Here is a 12338-nt window from a genome sequence, read left to right on the forward strand (position 1 = left end):
TTAGGTTGCGGTCAAAAAAATCTTGAATGCCCTGCTCTAATTCGGCCTTAAAGGCAGAGTCACTAAGGTGAGAGGTATTGAGTCGCCAGTTCAGATATGGGGACCAATCTACGATGATCTGGAGCTCCACAAGGACTGGGGAGTGGTCCGAGAACGTGTGGGGCAGGTGGAATGGAATGGAATGGAATGGAATGGAATGAGGATTTGTAAAGCGCGTTGGCTACCCAGGGGTGTCCCAGCGCTGATAGGAGCTTGAGCTGAGTCGGAGAGGCTGGAATAGGAGAGGTTGAGTGAAGTTTTAAGCCGAAGTTTTGCCGAATAGCCAGGTTTTAAGAGTCTTCCGGAAGGTGACGAGGTTGGGTTTAGATCTAATATGGAGAGGGAGGGAGTTCCAGATCCTGGCTAAGTTGTAGGAGATCGAGCGGCCTCCACATCTGGCCTTCCTAATGCGTGGTACTGAGGCGAGGTGGGAGGTCGCGGATCTGAGGGAACGGGTGGGCTGGTAGACTTTCACGAGGGGGAAATTGATGGAGGGGCCTGTTCCCCAGAAAGAGCGATGTGCAATGTACATGCTCTTAAATTCGATTCTGGATCTCACCGGGTGTACCGCTTGTGTCAACCAGTGTGTAAGTCCTACCGTCAGAAAAACATACTCAATGCACGCCCAGGTGGAGTGTACCGCCGAGTAATGAGTGCCTTGTTTGAGTGTGGGGTGTTTGTGTCTCCAAGTGTCCAGCAGGTAGTGATCTCCTACTATATCCGTTAGCGTTCTTTGTGTGTTCGTATAGTGTGCCGAGAGGGGGTGAGACCTGTTTGCCTTTGGGTGCAGTGCCGTGTTAAAGTCGCCCTCTAATATGACATGCGTGATGTCCAGTGTCTGTATCCTACTCTACAGCAAAAGTAGGGCATTAGGATTGTCAATGTTGGGTCCATAGTAGCACGCAAAGAGGATGTTGTGAGATAGGAGTCGCCCCCAAACTATGCAGAATCTGCCGTCTGCGTCGGTGTTCGTTCCCAGTGGCGTAAACTCCACTCCCTGCTTAATTAAAATAGTTACCCCTCTGGAATAGGTGGGACAGGAGGCAAACACTCGGCATGAAGCCCAGCGGGATGCAAATTGGGGGGCGCCCCCCGGCGCTAGGTGTGTTTCTTGCAGCATGGCAACAGTCACCCCGTGCCTATCTTGATAATCCAGTATTTGTCGTTTCTTCCTGGGGTCATTAAGTCCCCGGACATTCCACGAGGCCACCTTAATATGTCGGATTGCCTGTGTGTCACCTGTAGTCCCCATGTCGATGCATAAAAGTCAACATACAGTAAAAAATATGCGTCCCATCCTTGGTTCCTAGCAGTGCATTAGTGAAGGCTAAGTGTCCTCCCACCCACTCCGGCGTCCCCAACTTGCCGGGTACATAATCCCCACCCAACAACATTAACCACATTTCAAAATGAAGGTTAGCCCCCGCCAAAAGGGGGGGGTTCCAGGGGTTCACCCTCAGGGGGAAAGAGCCGCTAGGGGCGCTCGACCTGCCCATACACCTCCCTACTTGCACCCACAGGCCCCTGTGCTAGTAGCCAGGTAGCCAGCCGTGGGACGAAGGTGGGTGGCCGAGCAGTATGTATTTTGTAGACCATAAATTCATGCCCCCATATATACGTCACCAGAAGTGGAGTAGTCCATCAACACATTAGAGTTCGTGGGAGTGTTCCGTACAGCGATCACCTAGTCTGTATGTTAGTCTTGTTGGGACATGGGTGACTGCGATCTGGAGCGGTTCCGGTCCACTTCCTCTCTGGAGGTCGCCTTCCTGTGCTGCTTAAGGTAGTCCTCAGCCTGCTGCGGATTATTGAAGAAGTGTTGTTTCCCCTGATGGTTGATTTTCAGCTTGGCGGGGTAGAGCATTGCATAGGGGATTTCCTGGGTCTGGTGTTTCTTTTTGACCCCTTCGAATTTGCGTCGTGCCTTCTGCACCGACGGTGTAAAATCCGGAAAGAATGACAGTGTTGTGTTTTCATATCGGACTTGACCCTTCTCACGGGCCAGGCGGAGGACAGCATCGCGGTCACGGTAATTCAAAAACCGGGCTATGATGGGCCTTGACGCTGCTCCTGGGGAAGGGCGGGCAGCAGGGGATCTGTGCGCGCGTTCCACAGTGAGGTGTGCCGATAAGAATTCTCTCCCAAAGAGTTCTGCCACCAGATTTTCTACAAAGTCTTCCATTCTGCCCGTATTGGTGGATTCCACCAGGCCCAGGATACGCACGTTATTCCTTCGAGACCTAGCTTCTAGGTCTTTGTTTTTGCCTGCAATGATCTTGAGTAGTTTGTCCATTTGCATGATGTTTTGCCCGCTAGAGGTGGCGCCGTCCTCCAGGTCCGAGATTCTGCTCTCTGCTTCCTTGATGCGCGTGTCATGTTGTCCTAGTTTTGTAACCACAGTGTCCATTCTCATATTGAGAGTATCTATCATGGAGTCGATGGCTGTGAGGCTCTGTTTCATACTTAGAAGAAGTGCTCTCCAGTCCTCCTCCGGAGGGGTGCACGTCACGGACTCCCCGCTCTCCACCGATTGGGACCTGGGGGCCTTGTGGGATTCGAAAGGGATCTTGGATTGTTTAGCCTTGGTCCGACCCATTGCGAGGTAAGCAGGCCGGACTCTCAGCTCACCTCTTTCCGGGGTTGGAATTTGTTGTGGCCGCGTCCCGAGGAGTACGAGGGGTCTTCTCCAGGGGGAGGGGGGGGGGGGGGGCAGAGGAGATGCAAAGGACTTCACAGGTTCTGCCCAGCGCCCAGCAAGGTGTATTCCTGCCGAGGTTGTGGAGGCGTGCAGGAGGGTAATCTGTGAGTGTCTCCTTGGGCTCTTGGTGACAGGCAAGCGAGAGTATGCGGGAAGCTCTCTCCATAAGTATCTTCGAAGGATGCGTTTCGGGGGGCCGGCCTCCTCCGGCCCATGGGTTTCAGGCGCTCTACAGGTATAGGCTGTGGGAGACAAAATGGCGGTGCAACAGGGGTTGGCGTAGCAGCGAGATGGCATTCCAGTCTTCACTCAGGGCCTGTATCTCTCCCAGAGTCCCTTATGCCTTTATGCACTCAGTCCCTGAGGTTGCTTCCTGAGGAGCCCCACGAGTGTTGCCAGAAAGGAACAAAATGGCGGCGTGTAATAGTTAGGCGCAGTAGTGCCCCGGTCCGTCAAGCTCCACAACGGGCCCTTCAGCACCTCGCCACAACAATCCCCGTGATTTCTCTCCTCTGGGGCAGGTCAACTGTCTCTCCGCAGTATGCCGCAGCGGTCTACTTTGTATGTAGTACCGTGATGTGAGCGCGGCCTGTGTTGCCACAGCTTCCCACCGGGGGCCGAATGCATTGGCCTCAGACGATTGTTCCACTGGGGGGGGGGAGCCTAGGGGGGTTAATTGCCCTTCGCGGGGGTTTAGGAGAGTCTCTTCCCCGCGGCTCCGTAGTTATGCGAATCGAGGGCCAAATCTCGGGCACCTCGGTGGTATGACTGTGTGGTGTCGGACGTGCTGTCAGGGATAGGCACCTGTTGTTTTGGCCACCGGGAAGCTTCTCTTTGGTTCAAGACGCGGCACCTCCACAGGCCGCCGATCCCCGGTCTCGCCTAGCAGGTCTCCATGTTTCAGTGCAGGAGTCCGCGGGCAGGCATCGGCGCTGGTAACACGCACTCCGCCGGCAGCAGGCAGGCAAGCGCAGTATCGCCAAGTTCCCTACAGCATCACGGTTTCATTTGTGTCGGTTACAGGGAACCTAATCAGGTCAGGATGTCATTAAAGGATGTTTGAAGGCTCGGCCAGGCAAGAGCCTCGCTAACGCTCAGCCATCTTGGTCTGGCGCCACCTAACGCCCCCGGGAAAACAAGCTTACAGTGCTGCGTGCACGATTGTTAAAGGTCGCTGGCGCGATGGTAAATTCATACCTATGGTCACACAAACTCATTCTCTCGGAGACTGCACAGCTTAGCGAGCTGAACTACAGGCTTTCAAGATGGCACTTGAAAATTTTGATCACGAATATCCCCACACTCATAGTGCGCGATTCGTATTACTGCGTCCAGTCTTACAATGAATATCATAAGTCAAATAAAGTGTCCCCCTTGGGTAAAATTACATATCAAACATTACAAACTTAACATAACATACATTAATGACTCAGTCCATACAGCCCCACAAGAGCAAAAATGATGCAGGTAGTTAAAATTAAAAATTGTGTACAATTTATTACAACATACATAAGATAGGAGAAATTACAAAACATTAATTGTGTATATCTACCAACATAATAAAGCAATCCTGTTAAAAATTCTAACACAGTGGGAATCAGGACATAGAAAATGATTCTAATTAAAAAAGAAAAGGACACAAAAGTCAGACATAATTAAAGCAACCTCCAAATTGTACAAATATCTTAGATGGAGAAGTTATTTGGTCCAATAACTTTATGTGTCACAGTTCTAAAATAGCATCGATGCGTTTCGGTTTTGGCAACTTCATTAAAAGCCAGCACCTTCTTCAGGATTAAAATATAGTTTCCCACAAATTACGATAAATCTTCTTTGGGACAACAAAAGCCCTCCTAAATATTCAGTCGCTCAATCAAACGCTCCTTGTTGTATAGGTCGCGCTGAGTGGATAGATCTTTTAGGTATTCCTAGATCGTAAATTATGTTTCCTTTAATTCCATCACAAGACGAACCAACCATAATGGAGCGTTATTAATTCTAAAAACACGGCTAGTATGCGTGGTGTTTATAGCACCATAGCAATCTTGGCTCTAGTGTCCAAATATTATCGGGGTTAGGAATCACACTCCCGTAGACTATTAAACCGCACGCCGTCTCATTTAAAGTAGAGCGAAGCGACGTACGATGGTGTCTGTGCTTTGTTTCAAAGTGCGGGTGGTCTAATAGTCTACGGGAGTGTGATTCCTGATGACCTGAGTGACAACATGCCAAGTGTGTAGGCCCAATATCTGTAAAGCATTAAGGTAACTCAGCTGATTAGAAGAGGCAGGTGACCCATTGACTCTGCACTGCTCACGTGATGACTATTGCTAAAAATACAACCGATTTGTGTGTTCATCTGTATTGTACACAACTAGTCATTGGAATGGTCAAATACACAAGTTACCTCTTCACTGTGTTGCTTTAAATGTTTGGGAGATGTCATGTTCATTCCTTAATCCAAACTGTAACATATCAGCACATCTAATGAGCTGCTCAATTCTAGTACATGTATTGAATGTCTCAAAATGTCTTCCTAACAAGTGCTATACCAGGGAAATATGTCACAATAGTAATCTCTACCCATTTTGTTTTTCCTAAGTCTCTGCTTACTGTGACACAAAACATTTGGATGTATATACCACACTTCCACCAATAACAATGTTCTCTATTTCACAACAGGTCCATCTGGCACAGCACCTGGACAGAGCTTGGCCACCGAACAGATTCCCACTCCACCTCGGGATGAACCCTCTGTGATGACAACACTCCTGAAGATGTGGACGTGGATGATCATCCCAGCACATCTGGTTAGCATGGGCAACTGGCAGCAGTGAGTCTCACTTTGTCCACAACACCTTCCACCCCAACTGCAACACCTCAGCCAACCCCAGTCCCCCCAACCTGTGTACCGGGCAAAGTCAACACTATCCTGTACCCCCCAGTCCTGGATCCGGAGGTGAAAACAGCCACCTAGTCACAGAGGAACCAGGAGCCAGTGGAAGAGGACACCATGGGCCAAGGCTTTGTGGGGGAGTAGCTGTGGGTCTGCTGAGTGAGGCCACTCACACCCAGTCCACCATCAACCAAGTCTTGGGAGCCTATCAGAAATCTCAAGGCGTAATGGGCCAGGTATTGATGGAAATCTGAGAGCTGAAGCAGCTGCAGAGGGACATACACCAGAATCTGGCCATCCACAACACCAAGATGGGCCAGCTCATTGGGGAGCTGCAGGACATCAACACCACCCTCTGCAGAGCTTTTTCACCACCATCTACCTCTTCCTAAGCTCCAACTACATCCGGCCCATCTACATCTACAGATGCCACAGGAGGGGAGTCTGTCAGAGGACGACCCATCTGCTGACACTCCTGTCTCAGCAGCAGCGAATGCCCCCCACGATCGTAAGCAGGGATGTCCATGCAAAAATCCATGAGGGGCGGATGGCAAGACATCAACCTCTGCCAGTAAGAGACCTTGATCTTAACTTCCTACAGTGTGTTTAACACATTCACTTTGTGGACTATTTCTGGACACTTTCCCTTTTCTGATGGGAGTAGTATTTTGGACTTTAGACTTCAAACAATTTGGATCTACAACTATGGTTTCATCCACCATTACTGACTTCTTCACTTTTGGTTTTCCCTGTTTGGTTTTACATGATGTTTATTTTCTCCTTGTTCACTGCAATAAATACACTATTCACAAACCCATTGCCTGATGTAGCATATTACACATGTAGGAATGTATATATATACTCCCATGTGAACTTTACAATGCTAAAATAAGCTACTTGTGTAAGCATGGATATATTGCATGTACACAATGTTTAGCTCAGGATCACAATCATGTCACACAAACACATACATACAAGTGTCTTGTCTTATAACATCTTTATTTCATTGTTCCAATCATAGGCTGACATAATGTCAGAAACATAGCAAATCATATACAACTCAAATAGTCTGTGTCAGTGATCACATTTTCAGGTGCAGACCTCAGCAACATGGATAGATTAGACTATTTCCAACAGAATGGGCAAATTCAATTGGTCTATGTCATCAGCTGGAGCCCTATCGCCTACCTCATAAAAGGAATCCCACATCATTTAAAACAATAAACAAACGCATGGCAGTACAACAGATTCTGATCACAGGCTTACTCCAATCTGGTGTTGCACCATCTGATAGAATGTCACAAACAGTTGTCAGTGATGTGCCACAAACACTTTGGCCTACGATGAGGATATACATCAACAGCTACATACAGTTTCTATACAATGAGGATTTCTCCAATGAGTAGGGAGGCTAGCATGATTTTGTCCCAGAAAAACATTTTGTTGGTGCACAGGATGCCACAAATACTGCATTAAGACCACCACACAAAGAACACATCCAATGGATTACTTCCATCCTATTGCGGTGCAAGCTGCCTTGGTACAGGATTTGTACACACAAAGTCTGTGACAGTCAATCTCAGGAACAATCCATGTCCAATTTGTATGTCCAAAAAGCATTATATACCTGCTAATGTCACAGCTCCGAAATGTCCATATGAAGATGAAATGGTGAAGCTACCTAAAAAAGAACAAAACAAAGTGATCTGCTGTGAAACCATACATATGACACAATTCACCTAGTCATCTTCTGGAGAATATAGTCCATGACAAAAATCGAAGCTAAAAAAATCAGCACCAGCAAAGTGAGCATGTGTCAAAACCTTCCTCTACAAACACATTTCACCAGAATTTGTCAGAGCTTTAGCTTGCTCATATTTTCCATAAACATACTCCTCGCATCAAGAGTTGCTTTAATAGTCAAAGTCATGATATCTCACAGCATATTTACACTAATGAGAAGTTGTCGATGAGGTCTTGATGCAAGTCAGCTCCATCCTCTTCACCACTATCATCATCATTTGCATTTCAGGATCCTCCTTTAGTGGCACATCATGGTCCCCATTCTCTGTGATACAAGGGATGTTGTGTTGCAGGGCGATGTTTTGGAGCAAGCAGCAGGCCACGGTGATTTGCCACAACTTCACAGGTGAATTGAGGAGGGCTCCCCAGTCTTTTCCAGACATCTGAATCTGGCCTTCAGGAGCCCAAAAGCCCGCTCCACTTTACTCCATGTTCTTTCATGTGCCTCATTGAAGCAGACTTCCCCTTGAATAGTTGGATTCCTCAGAGATGCCAACAACCATGGACGGTTGGGATACGTTGAGTCTCCTAGAAAGAAGAATGACATATGTGCACAATAAGTTACATACTTTGTCATTACACAACCTGATATACCCACACAAAGTTAGGACAGATCATACTTACCAACAAGCCAGGCCCTCTCCGGTAGTAGTTGTGACGTCAGCTGGTGTATTGTGCTGTTCTGCAGTATGAGGGAATCATGGGCTGATCCTGGGAACCAGGCACAGACATTTGAGATATACAAATCCTGTAAGTTGACAACTTGCACATTAATTGAATGGAAGTTCTTCCTGTTCCAATAAACGTGTTCATTAGCTTGTGGTGGCACTAAAGAAATATTGGTGCCTTCAATGGCTTCAACAAAATGTGATATGTGGCCAAATCTATAGAAATCCCCCTTCACATTTGCTAAATCCTCATGTCTGAGGAGCTGGATGTGGCAGTCAATGTGTTTCATCATTGCTGAAAGCACACCTTGTAGTACAGCACTGGACATTGGTTGTGACATACCACCAGATATACCCACAGTGTATTGGAAGGAACCTCTGGCCAGAAAATGCAATACTGCCAGAAGCCTTACAAAATGGGGGATACATGTGGGATTAGTTTGTTGAGGACGGAGCTCAGGCTACAACTGATGACATAAATCTTGCATTGTTTTCCTATTTAAATAAAACCTCTTGACAACATGCCTTTCTTCCATGGTATGAAGGTCTGGAAATGGGTGGTACACTGGAGGCTGTTGTCTCTTCCCTCTCCCAGCGTACTTATCTGTGGAGTTAGAATAATTTTGAACATTGATCACAGTGTCTAGAGTAACATAAATGTAGAGTAAGCCAAAAGTCATGTAACAAAACATAACTGGTTCAGATAGCATTACACATAATTCACATAATAATTGTCTACTGTCCAACATCCACCTATAATCCCCATTGTGGTCTTCACTTGTATCTGTTACAGAAATGTACACATTTTACATCCAAACATGTGTCACGAAAATGCTAATATTGTACATTTTGAATTATACTCACAAAATACCATCACATATATTATTATGCGGGATTGATGTAAATGGAAAATTTTTCTAAACAAATGCCTTTTTCCAGAGGTTAAACAAATCAAGTTACATTTGAATAACATAAAAGGCTGTATAATGCAGCAGGCAGAAAACTAGTATCGTTGTGATTTACGCAACGTTGTGTGCAGCGTATTTCACACTATTTCTGAGATGTGGGCCACTCTCGGCTTCTGGAACTTCACAATGTCCACAAACATTTTTGCCCATGTTAGAACTGGCTATTTCTGGTAGGCTAAGGCTGACGCCAAAGCCAGGCAGAAACCACCATTCTAGTCAGGGCAAGGAAGTCACACGCCAAGATAACCCCTGCTCACCCCCTTGGTAGCTTGGCACAAGCAGTAAGGCTAAACTCGGAGGCAATGTGTAAAGCATTTGCGTCAGCGCACAACAGCAAGAACATACTAGGCACACCACAAAAGAGACTCCACACAAGGTTATTATAAAATAACTTTTGTATTGTAAAAACACATATCAGATAAACATCACACATGTACATTGTGCCAACTGGCACGGGCAACATTCATAAGGGATTATTTACAAGACAGGGCCACATGGGCCACTGTCAGATTCAGATATAGCACTTCTAGAATAAGAAATAATAAACCTAAAATGGTAATCACAAAGATCACAACCAGTATCCACTGGTAACAGGAACCAGGACCTTACTAGGACCACCTGTACTAAAAAGGACAACCACCTAAGAATAACATACATTTAGGGGTATACCAGAACACATTACCCATGATGCATGAACCACATTCAGAGGAGTAATAACGAGAAACACATGATGCCTAAAACATTCAGAGGTGTTAAGGATAAAGCACATGATGCAATAAAATACATTCAGGGGTGCAGCGCAAGAAGACACATGATGCCTAAAACATTCAGAGGTGCAGCGCATGGAAAGAAAGACACATGATGCATAAACCTACACATTCAGAGGTGCCAGAACATAATTCAATAGCGCAAAAACACACAGTAGGCAATTACTATTAAAAACATAGGAATCACATTGCGCATAACTTACATAAGCCACCACCTGTGGCAGTCCCTAGGCCAACTGGCCTTGTGGGGCAAGGATGCCATGAGTCCAATGTCAGAGCGCGCTGCCATGCAGCGCCAGTCACAAAGTACAAAAGCCTAAACGTGGCAGCTGCCCACAAAGTGCTGGGCAGCTGGGGAATCACAAACTGTGGCAGGGGCTCTGAAATAAAGGGGTGCCCCTTGACCACAAACTGCAACACATTGAGCCACACAGGCTCTGAAACTACTGTGCACCCAGCGTTGAAGCCTCTCAGGGCTCTAAATACAATGGTGCCCCCATGAGCCTCACCGGACTCTAACCCTAACACTCGGAGGCAGGAGGGGGCGGGCACCGGCAATGTGCCCCGACGCCCCCTCGTAACTAAAATGGCCCCCCAAGAGCCAAACAGGCTCTTAAACAAAATAGGGCCCCTCTGAGCCTCTCTGGGCTCATACACGTTGGGGCGACCCACTGCCAACCGGGGCCGCCCTTGAAGCCTTCATGGCTTCATACTGCCAAAGAGCGCGGGCTTGCGCTACTGGGGGGGGGCGGACACCGACAATGTGTCCCGGCGCCCCACCCCTTTGTCTGCCCCACTCACGGGGCAGCTCCCTTTGATCTCGCCGGTCTTCGGTGCGGCGGGGGCAGCTCGGAAGCATCTGAGGAGCTCCTGCTCCTCGCAGACTCTCTTTGCTTTGCCCGGTCCCCCGTCTCGGGACCGGGACTCAGGGTGGAGCCAGCAAGGCTCCCGGCGGCAGTCTCTTCTCTCTGCGGCGGGGGCAGGCACCGGCAATGTGCCTCGCGCCCCCTCCGCGGCCGCTCCGCTCCTCCAGGGTTCCCTCAGCAATGGGAGCCCTGCACCGGCGACACCAGCCGCCATCTATCGGGCGCCTTCTTCCTGCGGCGTCCTCCTCACCCGGCAGCTTCTTTCCTCCTCTCTGCTGCAGGGGCGGGACTTCCGGCCGGCCGCGCTGGGATTGGCCGGCCAGCCAACCACTTCCGGGTCACCGCGGGCAGCGCGGCGGCCCTTTCCTTAGACAGGCAGGCGCAGGCACAGTTTCCCGAGGAGTGGGCTCCCTCGTGGAAAGTAAACAATATCGCGGCAAGGTCCCTGGCAGGGTAGGCACCTGCCAGAGGTCAATAAATCCAAAATAAAAGAGGTGGGCACTCGCAGGATAGATAATCCAAATAAGGGCAACATCGCAGGGTAGGCACCTGCCAAGTCTCACGCATCGGGCGTGAGACGCCAAAACGCCCGTAATATCGCAAAGAGCGCTCTCAAGGCGCTAGGGGCATAGACAATCCCACAGGAACGACCCCTGCATCAAGAAGGGTCCCAGGGACACAGCAAGTCCATCAATAAAGTCTCCCCTGGAACAAAGGGGGCAGAGTCCAGTCAGCCCCCAGCAAGGACAGCACACAGCAGGTCCCAGCAATAAGTCCTTCAGGAGTCCAGTAAGCAGGGGGACAGTCAGGAAGAGTCCCCCATCAGTCCATCAGGTGTCCAGGAGCTGGGCAGGGCCCAGGGATTCCCCTGGACCCCGGCAGCAGCATGCCCCTGCCAGATTCAAGTTAGAAACAAGAACATTTTGGAAGGGGGCACGACCCCTTCCTATACAGTGAAAAGTCTTTGAAGTCCTTTGAAGTCCTTTGAAGCAGGCAGTGTGAGAACCAGCTAGAACTGGTTATAGGGAAGTCCCTTCAGTATCAGGGACAGAGGTGACAGTCGCCCAGTGGGAGGTGGAGCCAGCTTTGTAGTTAGGCAGGCACAGCCCTTCACTATCAGGTGCCATCTCCTCCCACTTCCCTGGCAGCAGATGCTGCCTTTCATCCATGGGCTGACTTCAGACAACCTCCTGGGCTCTCCAGCCCCTGTCATCCTCAAACCAGACAGTTAATCCACAAGCAGGCCCAGGCACTCTGGGCCAGGCTCACCAGCCAATCACACGCCAGCAACAACTTACACAAATATGCCAACTTCCAAAAGTAGTACTTCTAGACTAGACACAGTCATGCCGCATATATCATTTTGCAGCATTCATTCTCACGAGTTCATACATACCAAACTCGCCCCTGCACTCCCCACGCATCAGGAACTACCATGGGCATACATATTCCCCATTCATTCCTATGGGAGGGCAGGTCACTCACCATACATACACAGAGAGCTCCAGCACTTTACACTGTACCACAGTGAAAAAGTGCGTAGAGGCCTAAAATCACCAACACCAGGTTCCAGAAACAGGCTAGGAAAAAGCAAAAAGTCTAGGGGTGAACCTGCCTAAAGGGCCGGGTCCAA

General features: G+C 48.7%; 1 pseudogene; it reads left to right on the forward strand.

Annotated features, from left to right (window-relative positions):
- The first annotated feature begins 3919 nt into the window (after positions 1 to 3919).
- LOC147725383 (uncharacterized) lies at positions 3920 to 6025 on the forward strand (annotated as a pseudogene).
- Positions 6026 to 12338: the final 6313 nt, after the last annotated feature.

The sequence above is a fragment of the Lissotriton vulgaris genome, chromosome 3_2, assembly GCF_964263255.1.
Source record: "Lissotriton vulgaris chromosome 3_2, aLisVul1.2, whole genome shotgun sequence".
In the NCBI taxonomy this organism is placed as follows: domain Eukaryota; kingdom Metazoa; phylum Chordata; class Amphibia; order Caudata; family Salamandridae; genus Lissotriton; species Lissotriton vulgaris.